We start from the raw sequence: 26,438 nt of genomic DNA, 5'->3' as shown, positions 1-26,438 counted from the left end.
TGTGCATACTCGTTGGTCTGGAGCTCATGTGAGAGCACTTTATTGAGGTCATTCAATGTATGAAATTCAAGATCTGATGGTTAATATGAAAATCAGTGTTTGGGGAAATGGTGCCCTGGGCAAAACTTGTACTTTGGCAAAGTTCTTGGTTCAGGCTTGTAGCAGTGATGGAATAAACTGCAGGTTCAAATCAAGTCTCTGGAGTACATCCACAACTGGGATGGGCCATTCAGTCCTTTGTACAGTGCAGGGGGTTAATGACAGGGAGGAGACTCAAGGCCTTTTTTGTTCTCTTTTAAGTCCAAGTAAATAAGTCATAACCACTTATATGTTTGATGGATTTTGCTGCTTCTCTGCAGTAATGAGGCAAGTATGAAGCCTCATTCAAAGACCAGGGGTCACTATATTACTGCACAGTCAATCAATGCAGTCAATTAATGCAGTTGTAGATAAATCTCTGCATTATGCATTTTTGTATAACTTGTATATGACTTTGTATTGAACCTTGGTAATATGTTATAGCGGGCCCCTAAGGTAGTGTAATTAAGGTAAAAGAAAAGTGTCTTTTTGCTAGAAGTAGAATAAGATCTCCCCCCCACTTTGTAATCAACTGCCCTGTTGCATGAATGAGGTGTGACTGATGAAGGCGTGGAGGGCAGTACCTCCAGACAGCTGCAATCCTTGGAGAGGGCTGGCAGCCCAACCAAGGACAATCAAGCTTGGCAAGTGGGCTGACTAGAAAGAGCAGACATACTGATGGCCTCGGGGATAACAAGCAAACACCTTCCTGTGGGAACAACCCCCAGCCCAGAGAAAAGCAGCTAGAAGGACCAACAGGCACAGTCACAGATTTTGAATCTGGGAGATTTGCCCCTCTCCATCCACCGACTCGCTGCTTGCCTCCTCACCCCCCCCCACCCCAAGTATAAAGCCTCATTCAAAGACCCAAGGAGTCACTATATTACTGCACAGTGCCCTCCCCCCCCCCACGGACTCTGCCCCGCACCGGCCTCAGGCTCTGCAAGGAGTTTGGGTGGGGCGAGGAGGTCTGGGGTGCAGGCCCTGGGTTGGGGCAGGGGTTTGGGGTGTGGGATGGTTGAGAGGTTGGGCTCTGGAATGGAGTTTGGGTGCTGGGTGCAGGCTCCAGGCTGGGCCACAGGGTGGGGGTGCAGGATGGGTGGAGGCAGGGCGACTCTAGGCACCAGCAAAGCAAGCAGGTGCTTGGAGCAGCCCATTTGCAGGGGTGGCAGCCAGCAGATCCCAGCCTGGGGGCTGAGAACAACAGGGGGCCTGCTGGGAGCTGTAGCCTTAGTAGCTCCCTGCCTATAGAGCCAGCTCTGGAGCAGGAAAAAAAACTTCCATTCCCATTCCATTGGCCGCTATCAAGGGGAAAGGGAGGGGAGGAGTAGAGTAGCTGAAAACCCTGTCAATCAAGCTGTCAACAATGGTCAATGGAGAGGAGAATGGGGCACGAGTGATGGGGGTGTGAAGGAACGAGTAGTTATAGAGCCTTCAAGACTTCCCCCCTAGATGACCAGAGAAGACAGACTGATACTGAGTGTTGCCTACCTCAAGGAACTGCCCCCCAAGAAGGGAAGGAATTGGATCTAAAAATATCTCTATCCTCTTTATCCCTCTAGAGCAAGGAGGTAGTCCATCCAGAATTTAGGAGGGAGGAGGGGAGGGAGGAGGGGGACCAGGGCAGCTTTAGATACAGTACGCAGAGGATTTCCATTTCTGAGCCATCGAAGCAGAAATTGACTTTTCCTTTCCAGATTTAGCTAATATTCAGAAAGGGAATCTAGCACCTGCCTTCCAGATTTGAACACCCTCAAAATTCAGGAGTGCTGAAGCTCAATTTGGGCAGCTGTTACTTCATTTCTCCCAAATCAAATGTACTGATTCACTGTAATTTGCTGTAGAAAAGTAGGATAAACTTGAGCAAGAAATGCTTCCCAGTGGTTTTTAGGACTGGAATTGCTATTTTCAACAGCCATTGCCTTTGTTTGTTTGTTTTATAGTTTTATTTGTTTAAAAGGAAGACAGTGATATTGCATTGGCAAATTGCCCATAGAAACAAAGAATGGAACATAAGAATAATAAAGGCACCTCAACGTTTCCTCATTTCTGTAGGACAGTCTTATAATATGCATCCAGATATCCTTTAATCACACAAGCTGGAAATTGTTCCATGTTACTGCAGTTCTGTAACCATATGGGAACCAATCCTGTCTGTGTTCTGTGCACATCCAAAATTCCTGCTGAATGACCCACTCTGGGAGCAAGTTACCAGTGACCCAGGGCTGGGGTGGAAGGAGGGTGCAAGTGGGCAGGAGCCCAGAGCTGGGGCAGCACGGGGTGCATGTGTGGGGAAGATCCCAAGGCTGGGGTGGCAGAGGGTGCTGGTGTGTGTGGGGGAGAGCCAAGGGCTGGGATGGCATGGGGTGCGGGTGTGTGGGGGAGAGCCCAGGGCTGGCAGCAGGGTGGTACAGGTTGGGGGGGGGAGGCCCAGAACTGGGGCAGCAGGGGGTGTGGGTGGAGGGGGCAGAGCCCAGGGCTGGGGCAGCAGGGAGATTCAGGGAGGAGCCCAGGGCTGGGGTGGGGGCAGTCAATTTTTTTTTTGCTTGGGACAGCAAAAAACCTAGAGTTGGCCCTATCTCCACCCACCGTGAGGTAGGTAGGAGCGGATCCTTATTATCCCTACTTGAAATAGGGAGAAGATAAGGCTGAGAAAGGATAATTAACTTGTCTTAGGTCGCATAATCAGTGGCAGAGTTGGGAAGAAGACCCAAGAGCCCTGATTTTCAAACTAAGCATCGGATCTTAAATTTCCTACATTGAATGATCTGAGTAAAGTGCTCTCAGGTGAGCTCCAGACCAGCAACAGTGCACAGTAAGTATTCAGCTGGTATTTTAGGAGAACTGCAATGTTAGAGAGAATCATGAACTGCTCAGAGACAATTAATGCAGAGAAGCAGCAAAATTCATCAAACATACAACTGCTTATGACTTATTTACTTGGTCTTAAAAAAGAACAACAAGACCTGAGTCTCCTCTCTGGCAATAACCCCCTGCTCAGCCAATCAGGGTAGAAACTGAGGATGGGAGGCTGAGAGTTCTCACCAGAGAGCCCAAAGGATGGCCCAGGTCACTGGTGGGGATCACTGCCCCGCAACACACACACACACACACAACCCTCTCCTGGTTTTGGGAGGAACAGAAGAAAGGATAAAAGAAGCAAGAGACGAAGAGAAAGGAGGAGGGAGGGATGGATGAAAAGGTGAAACAAAGGACAAACCCCAATGTCCCCAGTGAATCTAAGGGACAAAATCCCAGGTACACAATAAAATTCTGCCTCCTTAAGCTCGTTTTTTTCCATGCCTAGAATTCAACTCTCACCAGATGACTGAGACTGAACAGGTTTCAAACCTCGAGGGGGCTTCTGGCTGTGATTTGTCAGTCCTCAAAGGCCAGCCAGGTGACTGTAAATAACTTACAATCATTAGGAAAAATTAGTATCAAGATTCCAACACTAGCAGTCAGACAACATTGGTTCAATTTACAAGAGATTACTTTTTATATTCCTTGGTTCCCCCCAAATTAGGAAGGGCCTGTGACCACAGGTCCTGCAGGGTACAAAGGGTAGGTCTACATCCCTTTTCTCTTTGTGCATAGTCCTGCCTGCTCCCTTTTCAGTTTCAGTTCTGCTACCACAGTACTGATCAGCACATTCTTCAGTAGCATAGGGAAGGGCAGGCACCATCACACAAGGACTATTACACAGAGACCTGCCAAATGCACACAGCAAACAAATGAAAACAAGAGATGAACATGTTATTTTTTCATTAATCCCTTTCAGTGACAGCAACCTCCGTGGCTAATTGTAACAATAGTAGATGCAGCATTTTCTGATTGAAATGATTTTCAAGTTGTGGGTGCCCCTTTATGAACAGTAATTGCCTACATCTGTGACACAAGTACTTTTCAATTCCATTAAACCTGGGGTTTTGCTCAATTACACACGATATCTTGGAATTTTTCTGGCATATTCATCATCACATACATCACCTACAAGACTCCTGCCATAACAAGGGGTTCTTTATAGGGGTTTGAAATTATTAAAGTGACCCAGCACTTTTCAATTGTAACAGCTCAGGACAAAGTAGATCTCCCTGATCCCACTTATGTAGCTATTTAAATGTAACCTAGTTATAAGGTGGCCTAACTTACTGATATTTTTGACACGTTTTCAAAAAGTGGCCTCTATTTAAATCCATGCAAATATCTGTATGCACACTTTCTGAGCACTGCAAGTCTGAATCTATCACCTGTGCATGCATCTGCTGTTACCTGAAACATGCACATGCTGCTATTTGCATGAAAACTTCTACACGCCTGAATAGAGGAGGATCCTTTGAAAATGTGGCCTTTTAATTATATTTCATACTCCACAAGAGTAGCCTAAAAACAACAACGGGATATAATAAGGCCCTGGCATCAAATGAATAAGGAACAGTATAAAAAAATCAGTAGCACTTTATAAAGAGGACAGGAACAAAATATACAGTAACCATAAAACCAACAGATAAAACACAACCCAGATTTCCCCAGGTGCAATCTAACAGGACAATTTTGCCTTCATAACTCTAGCAATACTCATCTATTTCAGCATGTAATGATCCTGTTTAAAGTATCCAGGAAACAATAAACTCTGGCCCCGGTGCTTGTACATGTTCACTTTGTTGAGTGTGGCTCACATATCTGGACCTCCCAGCTGTTAACAGCTTCACCAACCACCCCTCTGTCTTTGCTTCTGTGTATGTCACTTCATTCTGGCTCTGCAAGGTGTCTGAAATCCCAAATGCCACTTGTCCTTCTGTAAACCTATCCCAGCGGTATCCCTCCCCCAACTGCCTCCTTTGTGGTTCAATTCTACACCATTGAAATCAATGGAATTTTTTCCATTGACTTCAATTAGAGCAAGATCGGGCCCTTCAGCAATTTCCACCCAGTTCTTTCTATTATGATTTGTACCAATCAGGGTTCGGGGCCTCATTTTTCTAGGCACTGTCTAACAAAACAATGGTCCCGTGCCCCAAATATTCTGCAGCATCATGCAAAAGATGCCAGAAATGCACTCCAGCGAATTACCTTGATAACCTCTGGTGTAATCTTTCTTAATATCTGTGGTTTCTAATTCTATCAATTACTAGACAATTAAATTAAGGGGGTTAAGTTACACAGTGGTTTCTGAGAGCAACTGTTTTGAAAATCCAGTTAAAAATGTATTTTAAAGGTAAATAAATGCCTAATCTTTGCCTGAAACACAAGCAATATGAATTTTTTTTAAATGTGTGCTACCATCTCCAAGCCTCATCCTCTCTCCAGTGAAATCCCTCTTCAAATGCCTGCACTTTTTCATTTCCACCCATGCCCTTTCCCTTTTTGCCTTTACAGAGCTATTAAATTTGTTAGTCTCTAAGGTGCCACAAGTACTCCTCATTCTTTATGCTTAATGATGTACTTCTAATAAAGAATTTAATTCTATTTTTTGCCTAGAGTGACTCTGACTTTCAAATTATATTTAAGCATAGGAACTTATGGAATGGTTTAGGAATAAAAATAAATTAACATGTACAGAAATATGAAATAGAAAAACAAATAGGACAATTTCACTGCTCTACATGGGAAAAACCCACACAGAGCTTATTTCATCTTGTGAAGTTTTCTGCAGACTAAGCTAAGGGGGGGGAAAAGAAAGAGTTTCTCTAATTGTTTTAAACCACGGATGAAAAGAACCTAACATGATCACCCTTGATTAACATGCTTATTATATAATATATAAACAGGGAAACCAGGAGACAACCTGGGCCACGAAAATAAATAAGGAAGCTTTCACAAGAATCAAAACAAAGCATCATTCAGAATCTGTAAACAACTGAGCCCGCTGATCCTAAAACTCATATTATAGGTAGACATGTACCTCTTTCTCTCTATTTGAAATATTTAGATATCATCCTTAATGTTTTATTATTCTTCATGTCTCCACATTAATCCGTTTTATATTGATAGTTCCCAATGTATCCTCTGCCAAGAAATGGACTTTGTGCAGAGAAAAATCCATTTTCTAGTGCCAAAGATATTGATAATTAACATTTATGTCATGAAACTTGTAATACCAGTTTGCTAAAATAAAGCTAAGCTTTTCATTATTATTTTAGAGTTTAATTTAGTCATCCAAGGTTACTCAGCTTCATGTTTATAAATTATACAGGGCAGGGACTTAACTCCTCTTGATCGACCTGTTTTGGAATTATGACTGTACAAGTAAGGAGGTTCATAACCTTGTTTGAATATCTGATCCGGCCTTGAAAGAAGGTGATTTATGGGATCGACAAACCCTCATCATTTCAAGAATCGGCATCTGAGAACAAGATTTTCCTCTATAACACAAAGAGCGGAGCAAATCAGTTAAGTCTCTACTAGAAGCTACAACTTTGTTTATGTAAGAGTCATACAAGGTTACAAGGTCTGAGAATAGTCTGCCAGTAAGAGTATGGATTTTAGAACAAATAAATAGCTACATACTGCATAAAAATTGGAAGTTTTGAAACTACTTCTCTGATAATTCAGCACTAGCCATGCTACAGCATGTTCTAATTTACCATTTGGTATATGCTTTTGAAAATACTGAAAGTACATGCCAGTGGTCAACTAAATCATAGAAAATTCAAGCCCTATTTTACATGATGGGTGAGACATTGAAAACTGCATGACTTAGAAATGCCAGTCCCATTAAAAGTTAATGAGACTTATGTTCCTAAATCACTTACTCTCTTTTGAAAATCTCACCCATTTTCGTTTCCAGGGCTACTGCTGCCAATCACCAGTATTTTTAAGATAGTACATTTTTTGTAATTATCTGGCATAATAAAAGCACCAAAATTGTTTCCTGGAGAAAAACAAATCCAGAAACCCTAAAATACTGCAGCACTTCTGTTTCACTTTCTGTACCAATGATGAGAGGATTCTGTGAAGACAGACTTTTTTTTTACAGGATCTGAAAAATTTCTATAGTAATCAAACATATATGCCCATATTAAGCACCATAGACTGCCAAATTCCAGAGAAACAGAAAACACTCTAGACTTGTGCATGGAATTGCTTTTATGTGTTATTTCAAATGCCCTTCCTGAAGTTCTTATGGTGATCTGCGGAGGGAGGGGGGAAGAATTCTGAAGATAAAAGTCAATTCCAGTGCCATTTCTATGATTGTGGAACCATGGGAAGCCAGGGGCACTGAATTTATCACAGTATTTACATTACTGTTACAAATCCAAATGTTTCACCTATTTTCTAGAATACTTCACCTTGGTTCAAAAGAACCAAGCAAAATCACGGTGCAACGGTAATACAATTAGGGCATTACCGATGCACCCAAACTTGTAGATTGTGCAAGGAATATCAGGTTGCAACCTGTATAAGTGCAGGTAACTGTGCAAAAAGGGGCTAAAACTGATTTTCTTTAATAATTGTATTCTCTGCCATGCATTGTCAGGGATTGAAGAAAGCACATGCCCAGCTTTCATTATCTGAAGATAACCTTCCAAATGTAAACCAGTGCAGACCTGTCTTCCTGAGTCTGCAAACTGGCAGTTCCAGAGCTTCTATTCCGCCTCACAATGCTGCCAAGCACTAGCAGCTTTGGTCAGTTTCACTGCTGTTATTCAGAACCCCAGGGTGACGGTAAAACTGAGAAAAATGGTGCCTCTTTCAGGAAAAGTAAGTTCAAGCAGAATCAGGCACTGGAGCTATTCATAGAGAAGCTCATCTCGCTTCCCTCCTCCCATGGAGTAGGAGGAGGGAGGATTTCTCCCTTTGGGTCTTGAAAAAACAAGAGTGAAAAACAGGGTGCTGGGCTATGGGGGAGATCTGTGTGTGTCAGGGCACTGCGGGTCTGTGTGGGGCATTGTGCAGTTATGGTGTGGGGCTGTAGGGAAGGGCACTGGGAGGGAGGAAGGAAGGGAGGGGAAATCTGTGTGTTTTGGGAAACTAGAGAGTGGGGGTTTCTGTGTGGGGTGCTGGGCAGCTGTGGTGGGGCTGTGGGCAGGGGTGTGCTGGGCGAGGTGTGTGTGCACAGCACTGTGCATTTGTGGTGGAAGAGTTGTAGGGGGGTGCTGGGCAGGGGAGCTCTGTGGCACAGCATGGGCGCACCTCAATAGGAAAGGGTACGCTGGTAGCACACGGCCAGGCGGACCAGTGTGCCTCTGGCTCCCAACGGGGCTGCGCACCTGTGTCTGTCTGTATCCCCCCCAGCTCCACCAACGTGGCCTGATAGTTCACGCTTGCGATCTGGTCACCCTCCCGCTCCTCCATCCTTCACTCCCTTCCTGCGTCCCCCAGCCCTGTCCTCCGTCCCGTCCCCTGTCTGCATCCGTTCCTGCCCCCTTCGTCCCCTCTGTCCCATCCCTGCATCCCCCCAGCCCTGTCCTCTGTCCCGTCCCCTTTCTCCATCCGTCCCTGCCCCCTTCATCCCCTCGGTCCCTGCGTCCCTCCAGCCCTGTCCTCTGTCCCGTCCCGTCTCCATCCGTCCCTGCCCCCTTCGTCCCCTCCGTCCCGTCCGTGCACCCCCCAGCCCTGTCCTCTGTCCCGTCCCCTGTCTCCATCCGTCCCCTCCAGTTCATTTGCAGCCCAGCTCAGCCCCGGTCTCTCTCGCCAAGTGGGGCCGGGCAGCTCCCCTGCGCTGCGATCCAGCACCGGGCACCGCGGAGCACCGGGCAGGCTGTGCAGGGTGGGGAGGGATACTCGCATTGCTGACACCTGCCTGCCTCAGGGCTTTCTCCCTGCCCGCCGCGAGGATCGCCAGGGAGGGGAGCAGCGTGCCGCTGAGAGCCGTGTCCAATTGGCCGGGTGGCTGCCTGCAGACAGCACGGGGGAGAGAACCAGACAGCCCTGTAACGCCGCCGCTGCTCGGGACCCGGATCCACGCTGCTGTGCCACCGAGACCCATCAAGTGCCACGGGAGCGGGGGACACCCCCCCCACCCCAGGGAAGTGTCAGGGGCTGCTCGGGCTGGGAGCCCGGCGGAGAGTCCAGCTGGGGAGAGGCTCAAAGGGGGTAAAACGTTGCACCAAAAATATGAAAAAGTTGCCAGACAAAACCCTTTAATTACAGCTCGGACGGGCCTCCGGAGCAGGGGCGGGGCCAGCCGCGGTCCCGCCGCCGGGCAGCAGCAGCAGCGAGGCAGCAGGAGGGGGCGGCGCGAGACGGCTCCCGGGGATTCCCTGCTCGCGCCGCTGCCGGGGGGAGCCGCTGCTGCTGCGAGCTGGTGCGCGGGGGGTGGAGGGGGGGAGGTGTCCGCGCGGGCGGGGCTCGCGCCCAGAGCGCTGACACGGTCCGTTCGGAACTGTGACGCCGCCCCACTTGTGACGTCACCGCCCTCTGCCCCCGCCCAACCAGCGTGGTCACCCGGGCTCCGCCCACTGTCGCCGCGGCAACCACCAAAACAAACGTTCTCGGAACACGTGGGGCAGGGAGGGGGGTAAGGATGGGCCGTGACGCAGACAAAGCAGCTGCTGGCAGCGCGCGGCAATGACGTCACCGAGGAGGAGTCCGCCCCCCCGCTCAGCGGCGGATGCAGGGACGGGACCGAGGGGACGAAGGGCGCAGGGACGGATGCAGACGGGACAGGACAGAGGACAGGGCTGGGCGGATGCAGGGACGGGACGGAGGGGACGGAGGGGGCAGGGACGGATGCAGACGGGACCGGACAGAGGACAGGGCGGGGCGGATGCAGGGACGGGACGGAGGGGACGGAGGGGGCAGGGACGGATGCAGACAGGACGGGACAGAGGACAGGGCTGGGGGGATGCAGGGACGGGACCGAGGGGACGAAGGGGGCAGGGACGGATGGACAGAGGGGACGGGACGGAGGACAAGGATGGAGAGACGCAGGGAAGGGAGTGAAGGATGGACGGAGGGGGAGGGTGACCAGATCGCAAGCGTGAACTATCAGGCCACGTTGGTGGAGCTGGGGGGGAGACAGACAGACACAGGTGCGCAGCCCCGTTGGGAGGCAGAGGCACACTGGTCCGCCTGGCCGTGTGCTACCAGCGTGCCCTTTCCTATGTGCCCTAAGGCATTCCTATGTTATTCCATAACATTCCTATGTGCCATAACATTCTTATGTGCTGAATAAGAGCACATAACATTCCTGTGTTCCCCTCCCAACACCAGGAGGGGAGTGTGTGTGTGCCCTTTCCTATTCTTATGTGCTGATCAGTGCTGTGGTAGCAGAACTGAAACTGAAAAGGTAGCAGGCAGGACTATGCACAAAGAGAAAAGGGATGTAGACCTGCCCTTTGTACCCTGCAGGACCTGTGGTCACAGGCCCTTCCTAATTTGGGGGGAACCAAGGAATATAAAAAGTAATCTCTTGTAAATTGAACCAATGTTGTCTGACTGCTAGAGTTGGAATCTTGATACTAATTTTTCCTAATGATTGTAAGTTATTTACAGTCACCTGGCTGGCCTTTGAGGACTGACAAATCACAGCCAGAAGCTCTTTGATTTTTGGAAAGGCCCCAGATCATTTTGCAGCTGGAGTGGGCAGCACCACTCAGGCTACCGTTGATACACTAGGACCATCACAAGTTCTTCTGCTGAGCATCCAGCATGACGTTTGACCACAAAAAGGGGCAGACAAATAGAAGAGGCAATATAGTATGTAGTGGGCTCAGGGATGAGAACAAGGGACTAATCCTAGCGTTGACACTGGCTCCCACTGTGGCCCTGGTCAAGTTACATAGGCCAAAATGTCCATACTTGAGTGCCTATAGTTATGTAACTAAATCATTGACTTTAATAGGGTATTAGAGCAGTGGAAGCTACTCCAGCCATTGATCTTTTCCCATTTTGCATACTGAGGAGGGGGAGTGCTTCCTTGTGTCCCCCCTTGCAAGGATTCCCAGCACCCACGAGTTACTCATGTGGGTATTGAACATAAAATTTTCCCCATGCAAAAATACATTTTGTTTTCAAACAATCCAAGGACTTAGTTGACACGGAGAATTTTTAAAAAAAAAGGGCAAAATAGCTTGACATTTCAAAAGAAATCACTGTTTAATTTTCTTTATAGTTCAAACATTATTTTAAAGGAGTTGAACTCAGATGTTCCTGAGGTTTAACAATGAATTGTATACATAGCTCCCAGAATGGAACCTGTGCAAACAAAAAAATAAACAATAATAGTGTCTTTTAAATTCACTGTATTTTTAAAGACACACAGAGGAGAATCAGCCAGGCTGATTCATTGTATTTTCCCTGTGCTGATGAAGGAATTAGAGACAATAACAGAGCTTGACAAAACCAGCTAAAGCCACCAAACCAACTGGAGGGTTAAATCTATCAATCAGCAGTAAATATGAAATATAGGGGTGGGATCAGGCGATGCCCTGGGAGAAGCCCAGAGAACTTCTCTTCCCCAAATGTCAGAAGAGGGAAGGTGCTGGGATTTTTATCCGAATGCCCTCCCTGAGTCCTGTTTAGAGATTCAGGTTCTTTAACATTATAGCTGTCCCAAGTTTGCATAGTGCAATGCTTGAATTTACATGAAGAGAAAGTAGAGAGTAAGTAGTAAAGTTCTTCCAATTTTAAACTAGATGTATATTAAATTAAATCTGTGCTAATTAATCAGAGGCATAAAGAGTATTTAAGACAACAGCTCAGCCCCTCTCATCCACCCTCTCCATCACCATTGCCAACTTTCTCTGGATGTGTTTTTATGGATAAACTGAACTGATCTGACTGGCTGAATCAAACAATAAGTTGTTCTAAACGAATCACGATGCTTCAGGTCAATAACTGTTTGGGAAACATCTGTTACGTTACTGCTTCAACATTCAGCTGAGAAAATTATTAGATATATATTCTGATAATTTGAACAGAAACAAAGTCATCGTAACAGAACATTGAGAGAGGATCAAAGCCTTAGGTTTTGAAAATAAATATCACACGTCAACATTTTTTCCATAAATGCTTCGGCAGCGGAGACCATTATCCTAAGATAACATTCTCCAGCAGAGAGATGATCTCTTAATTAGAGCAATATGTAAACTACTTTAGGATGCTTGATATAAATCCTGCAAACTGATTCATTGATACTTTTACTAAGATGAATTTTGATATCATGGGATGAAATCCTGGCCCTATTGTAGTTTATAGAACGAGGAGTACTCGTGTCACCTTAGAGACTAACACATTTATTTGGGCATAAGCTTTCATGGGCTAAAACCCACTTCATCAGATGCATGCAGTGGAAAATACAGTAAGAAGATATATATACAGAGAACATGAAAAAATGGGGGTTGCCATACCAACTCTAACAAGATTAATCAATTAAGGTGGGATATTATCAGCAGGAGAAAAAAAAAACTTTTTGTAGTGATAATCAGGATAGCAAACAGTTGACAAGAAGGTGTGAGTAACACTAGGGAAAAATTAGCATGGGGAAATTTTTTGGAAAAGTTATTTTGTTGAAGAATTGCGACTTTTGGGTCTGTAATCAAGCGTCTAGGGAGGTTGAAGTGTTCTCCGACTGGTTTTTGAATGTTATAATTCTTGACGTCTGATTTGTGTCCTTTTATTCTTTTATGTAGAGACTGTCTGGGTTGGCCAATGTACATGGCAGAGGGGCATTGCTGGCACATGATGGCATATATCACGTTGGTAGATGTGCAGGTGAAGGAGCCCCTGAGGGTGGGGCTGATGTGATTAGGTCCTATGATGGTGTCCCCTGAATAGATATGTGGACTGAGTTGGCAACTGGCTTTGTTGCAAGGATAGGTTCCTTGGTTATTATTGTTGTTGTGTGGCGTGTGCTTGCTTCAGGTTGGGGGGCTGTCTGTAAGCGAGGACTGTCCTGTCTCCCAAGGTCTGCGAGAGTGAGGGATCATCCTTCAGGATAGGTTGTAGATCCTTGATGATGCGCTGGAGAGGTTTTAGTTGGGGGCTGAAGGTGACGGCTAGTGGCGTTCTGTTATTTTCTTTGTTGGGCCTGTCCTGTGGTAGGTCACTTCAGGGTACTCTTCTGGCTCTGGAACACCTGACATTGGCCACTGTCGGTAGACAGATACTGGGCTAGATGGACCTTTGGTCTGAGCCGGTACGGCCGTTCTTATGTTCTTATACTTGGGGAAAATGACTAGCAACCTGGCTACCATGGTATGAGCTACCTTTGACAACTGATTGCCTCCTTATTACCAGAACATCATTACAGAAAGGAAGCTTGTAATGAAACAGGGTCAGATGTGGATAGCCGGGATAGCCTCCTGCTGTGCTCATTTGGGTTTGTACTGTAGTACGGTGCAGTGTTTCTTTACAAAGGGCAATTGTTTGCTACTTTCCTTAGTAGGGACTAGGTGAAAATAAGATGAAAAATTCCAGCTTTTTGTTGGATATTGTTTATCTGCTCCTTGCACATTCAGGGTAATAGCTTAGAACTTTCACTGAAACTGAAGTTGCATAAAATGAGTTTTGTTTTAATACAGTTTAATTTAATTACTTTCAATTCTCTGATAAACACAGCATTGAGTGGTGAAAAGGGAATGTCACAAAGATAAGAATGGCAATAAAATATATACTGAAAACAACAGATGAGTAAGAGCTTCATTGTTTAAATAGTACATAGAAAGAAAAACTATTATATATTAAGAAAAATAGAGAAATTAACAAACCAAAAAACCTTCATTTAACGTTACTTACGTTTGCTTTCATCAATAAAATAAACCATAAAATAATTAGGAAATACAAAGTCAAAATTTTCAAAACGATTAAAAGGTTACGAAATTTTACGTTCTCTTGTTAGCAAATGTCCAAATAAGTGTTGCCCTGGGCACCCTTAATTCAGTCCTCTTGTGCATTTCCATGATGATGCAGACTTTCATTACCTGATCCCAGGAAGAAGATCAGCAGGAAGAAATGGAATAAGAGGAAAGAGAAGATGAGAAAAGAGGAAAGGAGGAAGAGGGAAGCCCAAAAGGACAAATTTCAAACACCCGCAGCGAGTCACAGATTCATAAATTCCAAGGCCGAAAGGAACCACTCTGGTCTGACTTTCTATTTAACATCGGCCATTGAATTTCCCTGAAAATAATTCCCACAGAAATTAAAGCAGATTGTTTAGAAAATCACACAATCTTGATTTTTTTTAAAAAAGGCCAGTTGTGGAGGATCCAGCACAACCCTCGGTGAATGGCTCCAAACCCTCAGGTTAAAAATGCGCGCTTTCTCTAGTGTGAATTGGTCTAGGCTTCAACTTTCAGCCATTGTCTGCTCTTAACCTTTATCTGCTAAAGTGAAGAGCTCATTAGTAAATATTTCTTCCCTTAGGCTCACCGCTTAACCTTCTCTTTGAATGAGCTCCTGTACTCTGTCAGCACAAGGAGTGTTTGCTAATCCTTTCATCATTCATGTGGCTCTTCTGTGAACCCTGTCCAATGTGAGAGCATCTGTCTCAAACTGTGGACACCAGAAGTGGACACAATTTTCCAGGAGTGGTTGCACCAGTGCTCAGTACACAAATATGGAACCTCTCTATTTCTACTTGAGATTCTGCTCTTTGTATGGCTCCAAGAGTCACATTTGCCCTTTGGCCACTGGGAACTCATGGGGAGCTGATTATCCCCATGACCCCAAGTCTTTTCAGAGCTGGTGGTTCCCAGGTTTGAATCCTCTATCTTGTACACAGAGCCTATATTTTGTCTTACTTTCTACACAGGTGATGACTTCTTTCGACAAAATCTAAACACAGAAATGAAAAAAACTCACAAAGTATCTCCTCCCACCAATCCCTTGGTCCTCACAGAGAGACAGCAAAGATGGAGGCTTGCTGCAACCAGGCTACAGGGGTCTCCGAGCTTCCCCCTGCCCCATCCCTGTCCTGCCTGGCTGTTGTCAAGGGAGCTGTGTGAGGTCACATCCGCCTCATCGTCTTTGCCCAATAGGCTGAATTCCTGCCAAAGGCCTTTGTGAAGTCACTGCCACACTCACCTTTCCCTTGCAGGCCTGATGTCTGCCCCTGGCCAGCCCGGTTCGATGTTTGAGTTGCACCCCAAGATCTCCCCACTTGGTCATTATTGATTCTGGGGAGCAAGCAGGCTACCCAGTAAAACAGCAGAGTCTGTTCCTCACCCCACAATGAGTTTTTCACAGAGGTGTCAGTTGAGAAACAATTTGATGGCCTAATCTGGCCTCTATTTCTCAGGCTATGAAATTTCACACACTTAGCACAATATTAAGCCCAATCGCTTGTAGGAATTCACTAAAAGGCACCTTCCAGAATGACAACAAGTTGTGATGTGAGGATAGCTGGAAACAGAGAATCCACCTTTCCCCTAGGTAATTTGTTCCAGTGGCTAGTGTCTCTCACTGTCAAAAATGTGTGCCTTACATTTCATTTGAATTTCTCAGGCTTCAGCTGACAGCCATTGGTTCTTGTTGTGCCTTTCTTGGCTAGATTGAATTAGCCCTGCCCCATGAAATCCAATCTCCTGTCCTGCTGGGAGCTCCTCAGGCAGGAGCACCCCAGTAGGTGCCTCCTAGCTGTTTGTCTTCTGGATTTGGGACAGGACTTCCCCTGTATGGATGCTCTCCGTAGGGATATCAGATGCACCTCCAGAGGCAGTGCAGAAGCAAGTGCACTGCATCAGCCTGTCATTGGGATCAGGGCTTTGGCCTTGGCAGCTTCTGCTTCAGCCACATCTCTGGGTGCCCAGGCTCAGGGCTTCTGACCCTTGTGGCCACCTCCACATTTGGGAATGTCTTGTAGTTTCAGAACGGTTGGTGGCTCCTTCCCTCCAAGCCCAGGTCTGAAGGCAGGACGGCAGTGAGGGTGGCAATGCTGTGACTCTCCTACAACAACCTTTGAACTCTTCCACTCTTCCATTTTGGTGGGGAAGCCCACCAAACAACATCTCATTGAGATGGACGTGTTCCCAGGGAATGTCTCAATTACAAGGAATCAACATTTCCCAGCTGAAATAAATGTTGTGCTGGAAAACTTTCTTTTTTTTTCCTTTCGAAAGGACTTTTGGCTTCAGATTTTTTTTTTTTTTAGACTGTGGCTTTTCTGTTTTGTGGCACACAAGCAGACAAGTTAGAGAAAACATAAAATATTCTTGCTGAAAGTTTGCAATATCTTGTCAATTTGTTTATTAAGACCAGAACAATAGCACATAAGAACCCAAAAATCAGAGGGAGAGAACATAGGCTACTGCCTATAACAGAGAGGCACAACTCACTGGGTACCTGCTGACTGACTGGTGCTAAGTCCCAAGTTTGTTCTGCCTTACTGAGCTGCCTAGCATGCAAGCACGTACAGAAACGCTGCCCAACATGTAACGTCACAGTATTCAATTTTAACACAACTGCAAATACATCAGAGCATCAACATTTTCTGTTTTACAAGGTCTCTCCTTTTTTGGAACCCTTGTTTCTAAAAAAGCCATGCGAGACTTGAATCAAATTTCAGTGACTAATTATCATGTGTGTGGCATCATCATTAATGCGTGTTCTATGTAGTTAGGTTATTGTCTTCTTTAGGAAATTTGGGGAAACAGGAGCCCTGGGAAACCCTGTTCCCCTCATACACACTGCACATTTGCTGCTACCTGGTGCTGGCTGAGCAGTAGCATTGTGACATCAGAGAGGATCCACCACTCAGCACCCGTCCCTCCAGTTCATTTGCATACTTGCGGAGAATGAATAGCAACCTGGCTACCATGGCAAGAGCTATCTTTGATGACTGATTGCCCCCTTGTTACCAGAGCATCATTACAGAAAGGAAGTTTGTAAAGAAACAGGGCCAGATGTGGATAGCCGCGATAGCCTCCTGCTGTGCTCATTTGAGTTTGTACTGTAGTAGGGTGCAGTGTTTCTTTACAAAGGGCAATTGTTTGCTACTTTCCTTAGTAAGGACTAGGTGAAAATAAGATGAAAAATTCCAGCTCTTTTTCTTGGATATTGTTTATCTGCTCCTTGCACATTCAGGGTTATAGCTTAGAACTTTAGCGGAAACTGAAGTTGCATAAAATGAGTTTTGTTTTAATACAGTTTAATTTAATTACTTTCAATTCTCTGATAAACACAGGATTGAGTGGTGAAAAAGGACCTTCACAAAGATAAGAATGGCAATAAAATATATATTGAAAAGAACAGATGAGTAAGAGCTTCATTGTTTAAACAGTACATAGAAAGAAAAACTATTATATATTAAGAAAAAATAAGGAAAGTAACAAACCAAAACCCCTTCATTTAACATTACTTAAGTTTGCTTTCATTAATAAAATAAACCAAAAAATAATTAGGAAAAGAAAGTCAGGATTTTCAAAAATGATTAAAAGGTTACGAAATTTTTACACTTCAGCTGACAGCCATTGGTTCTTGTTGTGCCATTTTTGGCTAGATCGAATTAGCCCTGCCCCGTGAAATCCGATCTCCTGTCCTGTTGGACCCCAGCCAGGAGAACCCAGTAGGGGCCTCCTAGCTGTTTCTCTGCCCGGCTGGGGACAGGACTTCCTCTCCGTGGGGATATCAGACGCACTTGCAGAGGCAATGCAGAAGTGAGTGTGCTGCATCAGCCCGGTGTTGGGCTCAGGGCTTTGGCCTTGGCAGCTTCTGCTCCAGTCACATCTCTGGGTGCCCGGACTCAGAGCTTCTGGCCCCCTGTGGCTGCAGCCAGGGCTGGGGCACTGGGCTCAGGACTTTCATGCCCTTCCCAACTCCTGACGGCACTCTGGGTACCTGGGCTCAGGGCTTCTGCCTGGCATCTGAAGTGAGAGCTCTGGGCTTCCCTTGCAGTTCCTTCTGGGGCTCAGGGTCCATTTCTCTGAATGCCCTGAAAATGGTAGGAGCCAAGCTGTTCCCAAGTAATAGGTAGGAGCTGAGGTGCTACAACATGAAACCTCTCTGAGGCTCTTATCTGCTCCACAGGGACGTCTGTCTTCTCACTCAATTAGCCGTGGGAAAGGGGAAAACCCCAAGGAGGCTCCTCCTCGCGCTCACAGGCTGTCGGGGGCAGAGAATTCACCCCAAGGCCACGCTTGTGAGTCTGTATCATAACACGCATGCACAACAGCACTGCACAAAGTTTATAAACGTCACCTTAACTCTGATGGTTCCTAACGTTTAAAGGCCCCCCGGGGTGCAACTTGGAGCTGGGGTACCGCTGAGCTCTCTGTCTCCCAGCCTGGGCTCCTCTCACACTGCTGCTGGGATAAGATGAAGCTCGCCCGTCCCTGCACTCACACAAACCTTTGCACAGGCAGGGACACACCCAGCTGCAGGGACCAGGAAGCTTCTCCCAGCTCCCCAGCCTAGGTCCCCAGTGCTGCAGCGTCTTGCCCTGGCCAAAAGCCTGACGGGATCACTTTATTACCCAGTCTGCTCCTCCCTCCAAGTGGAGAGGATCATGCACCAGTCTCTGGTCCTGAGCAGGTGCCCCAACCACATCTAGCAAAACGAAGAGTTTTAGGGGGAAATAGAACACACATTGATTAACTATGCAAAGATAGGCTTGAAGGGATTGTAAGCAATGAGCGCACAGCTCAATGCAGGTTACCCAAGAACTGAACCACAAGAACCTCTGCTTTGGCCTCAGTGGCAGATCTGGGGCGGTGAGAGCTGAATTCCAGACTCACTTTCCTGCTCAGCCGCAGCTCTTTCCCAGGTCTCTCCTCGCCGGCAGGCTCCGGCTCAGCGGCTGGCTCCAGCCACCGCAAAGAGTCCGAACCTCCCTGCCCCCAGAGCTGGGCACAAAGGGGCTAATGCAGATCTCTCCCCCATACAGACCCGGCTGGGGCAGCAGCAGCAGCCCAGGCACCCACCGGCCCCCCAGCAGCCCCCACACTCCAAATGCCCTGCACCACACACACCCGCCGGCCTCACAGCTCCTCCCCACCCTCCCATGGTCTCATGGGCTCATAGACTCGAAGGTCAGAAGGGACCATAATGATCATCTAGTCCCACCTCCTTCACAACGCAGGCCACACAATCTCACCCATCCACTTCTATAGCAAACCCCTAACCTATGTCTGACTTACTGAACTCCTCAAATTGTGCTTTGAAGACCTCAAGCTGCAGAGAATCCTCTAGCAAGTGACTAGTGCCCCATGCTGCAGAGGAAGGCGAGAAACCTCCAGGGCCTCTGCCAATCTGCCCTGGAGGAAAATTCCTTCCCGACCCCAAAGATGCTGATCACTTAAACCCTTAGCATGTGGGCAAGACTCACCAGCCAGCACCCACGAGAGAATTCTCTGCAGTAACTCACATCCCAACCCATCTAACATCCCATCCAGACCACTGGGCATACTTACCTGCTGAGAATCAAAGATCAATTGCCAAATTCATTGCCAAAATTAGGCTAGCCCATCATACCATCCCCTCCATAAACGTATTAAGCGTAGTCTTGAAGCCAGATATGTCTTTTGCCCCCAATACTCCCCTTGGAAGGCAAGTCTAAACTCCCTAGTGTCCACTTGATAGCCACTGGTTCTTCTTCTTCTGCACAGCATCGCTCGTGGAGAACAAGGACCTGCACATCTACAGTCGTACTTTATCTTTGTTTCAAGAATGAAAACAAACTACCACCTCAGAGGACCAGAACGGATTTCAGCTGATGGACAGCTTTCCTCAGTGTTTGTACATTTTAACAGGAAGATATTGAATGATGAAATTCATTTCACGTCCCCGTTCAGCGGAACTCCTGAACATACAGGAGATGGATATGAAAATATAGATCAATTAAAAAAGAGGACATGTAAGAGAGCAGCTGGACTTGAACCAGAAACCTCTCGATCCACCCTCAAATGCACCACCACTGAGTTCCCTGAGGCAGCTGAGTGTTGGAGCCAGTGATCTTGAAGAGTATGAAGGGGACACTTATTTCAAAGAGCTTCTTCCATTCCCAGACATGAGTGGTTTTAAAATGGAGTTTCATTACATTTTCTATGTGCATGTAAACACCACAGCTTGCACAATCCCCACAACTGCTCAGTCTCACCAGAGCACAATAACTTTGGAGGCCCCACACCCAGCTACCCAGCTCTGCGGCCTTTAACCTCTTCAGCAGTTCTCCAATGCCTTAAAGCCACAGGGCACAGCATGGAATTTGACCCCATTAATCCTAAATCAATTTGGATGAAAATTCTTTGCCAAAATATTTTGTTTTCCAAACCAAAAGCATCTCCCGTTTGTGGCGTCCCTTAAACTGTCTCTTCGCACACAAAGAGGAGACACTTCAATTTGGAAACGAGATAAGATGCTTCAGTCAGGGTAAGCAGTTGCTCCCCTTCATGATTGAAAGATCATAAAATGCCAGTAAAATTGACTTTCAGCCCTTACACAGCAGACCCCACTGACGGCATCTCCCCGGGGCCGGGTGGAGCCAGCTCACCTTATCAAACCTTCCCATACCCGGGGGAACGGGAAAGTGCGAGGCTGCAGCGCCACCTAGCGGCCACAGGACAAATCGCCGGCTGCTGCACCTGTGGGCACTGGGAGTTCGCTTAACATGGAAAGCTGCCTAATGCAAGGTTGGCAAAACGGGGTCTGCTGCACTACATCATCATCTGCAATGACTCAACCCGATAGGACACCTCCTGTGCTACGCTGCTACTAGTGACCCTCTCAAACAGGTCCCCACAGCTCCCCAGCCTCCCCCCACCAGGAGGCAGCTAGGAGAGGCTTGTTACACTGCTCTACAGCCAAAATGCTTCTGAAATAAATGGAGTCCAACTTTACTAATTCTGGGTCACTGAGAACGAAAATGATGCTTAAAATTCTTGATTGGCTCTAGTTTTCAAGATATGCTATTGAGTCAGTATTTATGACCCTTGACTTGGGAATGGTGGAGGATAAGTGAGTTATAAAGGGACGGATCTCAATTTAAACCAGTAATGACTAAACTACATCTTTGACTGGATCTATGAATAAATCTATGAATGGCTCTGGACAGTACTTGCTTTTAGGCAAAACAATGAAGGATACAATCTGAAGCTGGTATTGCCTCATACATGATATGAATTGCATCATGTTATTCCTAGAAGTCATGGATGATGCAATCATAATGAAGCTGAACCAATTGCCCTATATCAGCTCTAGAAATCATACAGTGTCTTGCTCTCTTATTTGTCAGTGTTTGATTTTGCAAAGGGACCCATTTCTCTTTAGCCAAAGTGAGCAGAGATGCCTCGTACTTGTGTGAACAGTGCAGATAACTTGTGCTATGTTTGTGGTGAGGTGACTTTACATCACAAAAGTGCAGTATAAACACTATGGTTAAGAAAGCCTATCACTTTTCTTTTGGCTGCAAAATTGGAGATCAGGTGTGTGTTGGAAGCAATGAGTGTGGCAATCTCAGTGAGCCGACGGAGGGTGACGGTGGTCAGAGAGAGACAACGGAAGGTTAAAGGGGCAATGATGGGCATAACGATGATGATTGTGTTGTATTTCATTCCTTAGATCTGGTGCCACGGCCGGCCCTTTAGCCTTGTAGTTTACCAAGAGTAAAACTAAATATCTGTTGAGATACAAGGGAGAGTCTGTTTCCATTCCTGCTAGCTGCACAGGGGTTTGACGTTGCTGCTTTCAATCCTCCGGCTCTGCCGAGACAAGGAACAATTCAGGCGGTCACTGAACTGAAGGAGGGAGACGATCTTCTGACAGGGAGGGACGGCTCCTCTTAAAGGTGTTTGGCAGGCAGCCTCCTTCGCAGGTCTGTCCCAACAACACCCAGTTGAAAGGGGACTCTCCTCAGCCCTCCTCAGCCCGGTGAAAAGGAGTGAGTGAGCGTGGGGGAGAGCGAGCGACGGAGGGAGATGGATTGAGTGGGCCGGGACCTCGGTGAAGGGGCAGGATGAGGGTGTTCGGTTTTGTTGGATCAGAAAGTTGGCAACCTCAGATCCAGGGGAAACAACTCAAACACTCAACGAGTCTGGCCAGGGGCAGGACATCAGCTTTGAGGGGAGGGGTGGGTGTGGCAGTGACATCACAAAGGCCTTTTGCAGGAACTCGGCCTATTGGGCAAAGGTGTTGGGGAGGGGGTGACCTCACAGAGAGACCCCGACATCAGCCGGGCAGGACAGAGGTGCAGGGCCAGGCCAGTCTCTGAGACCTCCCGGCTTTGCTGCCGCAAGTCTCCTTCGCGAGGTCTCTCCTCGAGGGCTGAGAGAGAATTAGGATTCAGAGTTGTGAGCATGAGGAGGAACCTCTGTGGAGTTTTCTCCTTTCCTACCACTGATTGTGCCGAAATCAAACTTCCCTTTGAGAAGGTAAGAGGCTCAGAGAGCTTTGGAACCTTTTCCGTCTGATCCACCTGGCGCAGGCAGCATTCTAGGCCCAGACAGCACTGGCTTCAGGTGGCAGAATTTGATTTCCTCCCTAGGTTTTGATGATTGGAATCCCTGGGGACATTGGGGTGTATCCTTTTTGGTTTATCTTTTCCTCTTCCTCCTTCCTTTCTCCTCTTCTCTTGCTTCTTTTTTCCTTTTCCAGCTTCCTCCTCTACCTAGGAGGGACGGGTCTGGAGTGCGGGCAGGGAGGGGTATTGCTCTCATTGCGGGAGGTCCTCACCAAGAGGTGGGTCTGGGTCTGAGAGTGATCCTCTGATGGTGTCCTGGGCCGTCCTTTGGGACATCTGGTGAGACCTCAGCCTCCTGCCCTCAGAGTCTCAGTGCTGATTGGCTGAGCAGGGGCTATCGACACCAAGGAGACTCAGGTCAATTTGGTCTCTTTTCAAATCAGGCAAATAAGTCACAACCAATCCAATGTATGGAATTAATCTTGCTGCTTCTCTCCATTAATTGTCTCTTGGCAGGTCATGATTTTCAGTAATGTCCTAGGTCTTCTAAAATACTTGCTGAATAATTACTATGAACCACTGTTGGTCTCTAGCTCACTTGAGGGCACTTTATTCTGATCACTCAATGTGTGAAATTCAAGATGTGAGAGAGAGGCTGAAAGTCAGGAGCAGTGTTTCCTCTAATTTGTTATGTCCATGTGTGGAATGAATTTTGTTTTGGGCACAAATATGGAGGTGAGGTGTGACACATCACCTGCATATTGCGCTCCTTACAAAATTCATTCTGCACATGGATGGTGTGTGGCAGGGGTGAGGCTGAAAGGTTTGGAGTGTGGGAGAGGCTCGGGGGGGGGTTGGGGCGCAGTGATGTGAGGGCGCCGGCTGGGGGTGCAGGCTCTGGAGTGGGGCTGGGAATGAGGGTCTCAGCATTGGAGCAGAGGGTAGGGGCGCAGGTGGTGAAAGCTCTGGGGTGGGGCTGGGAATGAGGAGATTGGGGAGCAGGTTGCCCCAGGGAGAAAGAACTGCCCCCTCCAGCCCTCTCTCCCCACAGCAGCTCAGGGCCAGATGAGAGGGCACCTGTCTCCAAGCCGCAGCAGCGCCGGTGGGGCTGGGTTGGGACTGAGGGAGGCGACAGGATTTATTTTTCCGAAGTCAAAAGGAGGAAGGGATGGAGTTATGCTTCAGTTTTTACCTCATAACCTTATTCCTGTCTAACCTACAGGACACTATGGGAATAAGACACCATGTCATGTGGTGACATCACAAGAGCAGAGGATGTGAGAACTACAGCAACTGAGAGGGTGGGGATTTAGAGTCGGATTGTTTCAAATGCCGCATTTGTGGGCTGACATTTAACAGCAACGCTTAGCTAACACAATGGAGAAAGGAATTGTCTGCTAAAGATTCAACCTGCCCCTTTGGCCAACTCCACCCCTTCCCTGACCGGAGTGTGCTCAGAACACCTCTCCCGCCAGCCTCCCCCCCCACACACACACACAAGCCCACAGCTGGGCACCCAGCACAAAGCAAGGGAGGGGGTTGCTTGGCTTGTTTTACTTTTTACTTTTCAAAAGGCTTTTTAAAAAGCATTTTCTGCCCCTGTTCCCCATGGTGAGGAAGCAGATGGTTAGTTAAACAAAAGTTAAACAAAAGTTAAAAGGTAGAGTGACTAAAATGAAATCCCTGCAAGTTGCATGGGCCCTTTTTAAAGACACCATAATAGAGGCCCAACTTCAATGTATACCCCAAATTAAGAAATACAGTAAAAGAACTAAAAAAGAGCCATCGTGGCTTAACAACCATGTAAAAGAAGCAGTGAGAGATAAAAAGACTTCCTTTAAAAAGTGGAAGTCAAATCCTAGTGAGGCAAATAGAAAGGAGCATAAACACTGCCAACTTAAGTGCAAGAGTGTAATAAGAAAAGCCAAAGAGGAGTTTGAAGAACGGCTAGCCAAAAACTCCAAAGGTAATCACAAAATGTTTTTATACATTAGAAGCAGGAAGCCTGCTAAACAACCAGTGGGGCCCTTGACGATCAAAATACAAAAGGAGCGCTTAAAGACAATAAAGTCATTATGAGAAACTAAATGAATTCTTTGCTTCAGTCTTCACGGCTGAGGATGTCAGGAGATTCCCAAACCTGAGCTGGCTTTTGTAGGTGACAAATCTGAGGAACTGTCACAGATTGAAGTGTCACTAGAGGAGGTTTTGGAATTAATTGATAAACTCAACATTAACAAGTCACTGACCAGATGGCATTCACCCAAGAGTTCTGAAAGAACTCAAATGTGAAGTTATGGAACTATTAACTAAGGTTTGTAACCTGTCCTTTAAATCGGCTTCGGTACCCAATGATTGGAAGTTAGCTAATGTAACGCCAATATTTAAAAAGGGCTCTAGAGGTGATCCTGGCAATTACAGACCGGTAAGTCTAACGTCGGTACGGGGCAAATTAGTTGAAACAATAGTTAAGAATAAAATTATCAGACACATAGAAAAACATAAATTATTGAGCAGTAGTCAACATGGTTTCTGTAAAGGGAAATCGTGTCTTACTAATCTATTAGAGTTCTTTGAAGGGGTCAACAAACATGTGGACAAGGGGGATCCGGTGGACATAGTGTACTTGGATTTCCTGAAAGCCTTTGACGAGGTCCCTCACCAAAGGCTCTTACGTAAATTAAGTTGTCATGGGATAAAAGGGAAGGTCCTTTCATGGATTGAGAACTGGTTAAAAGACAGGGAACAAAGGGTAGGAATTAATGGTAAATTCTCAGAATGGAGAGGGGTAACTAGTGGTGTTCCCCAAAGGTCAGTCCTAGGACCAATCCTATTCAATTTATTCATAAATGATCTGGAGAAAGGGGTAAACAGTGAGGTGGCAAAGTTTACAGATGATACTAAACTACTCAAGATAGTTAAGGAGATTGTGAAGAACTTCAAAAAGCTTTCACAAAACTAAGTGATTGGGCAACAAAATGGCAAATGAAATTTAATGTGGATAAATAATGCACATTGGGAAAAATAACCCCAAATATACATACAATATGATGGGGGCTAATTTAGCTACAACACGTCAGGAAAAAGATCTTGGAGTCATTGTGGATAGTTGTCTGAAGATGTCCATGCAGTGTGCAAAGGTGATCAAAAAAGCAAACAGGATGTTAGGAATCGTTAAAAAGGGGATAGAGAACAAGACGGAGAATATAGTATTGCCCTTATATAAATCCATGGTACGCCCACATCTCGAATACTGTGTACAGATGTGGTCTCCTCACCTCAAAAGAGATATTCCAGCAGTAGAAAAGGTTCAAAAAAGGGCAACTAATATGATTAGGGGTTTGGAGAGGGTCCCATACGAGGAAAGATTAAAGAGGCTAGGACTCTTCAGCTTGGAAAAGAGGAGACTAAGGGGGGATATGACAGAGGTATATAAAGTCATGAGTGACATTGAGAAAGTGGATAAGGAAAAGTTATTTACTTATTCCCATACCTTACTCCTTACCTGAGGAGGTTGTGAAGGCTAGGACTATAACAATGTTTAAAAGGGAACTGGATAAATTCATGGTGGCTAAGTCCATAAATGGCTATTAGCGAGAATGGGTAAGAATGGTGTCCCTAGCCTCTGTTTGTCAGAGGATGGAGATGGATGGCAGGAGGAAGATCACTTGATCATTGCCTGTTAGGTTCACTCCCTCTGGGGCACCTGGCATTGGCCACTGTCGGTAGACAGATACTGGGCTAGATGGACCTTTGGTCTGACCCGGTACGGCCTTTCTTATGTTCTTATGTTTTCCATTGCCCAGGAGACCCAGCCAGGGACTGATGTACTGGAGATATGTTGGGAAAAGGAACTGTCTGAATTGCCAAGGCAGGAAGCCAACAATCTACAGCAACATCATTAATCACAAACTCACTCTAAGCATGCTCCAGCCAGAAGGGAAATGGGCAGGAATTCTTGCTGATCAGCCATGGCCACACATACAGAGATGCACAGCAGTGAGGGTGCTGAGCAAGCTGGTCTGAGCGAACAATTGGAAATGATCCTTCCGTTAGAACAGAACCAGAGTGTAGAAAGGCCCAG

The sequence above is a fragment of the Mauremys reevesii genome, linkage group 17 (genome assembly GCF_016161935.1).
Source record: "Mauremys reevesii isolate NIE-2019 linkage group 17, ASM1616193v1, whole genome shotgun sequence".
Classification (NCBI taxonomy): Eukaryota; Metazoa; Chordata; order Testudines; family Geoemydidae; genus Mauremys; species Mauremys reevesii.
This window is presented reverse-complemented; position numbering follows the sequence as displayed.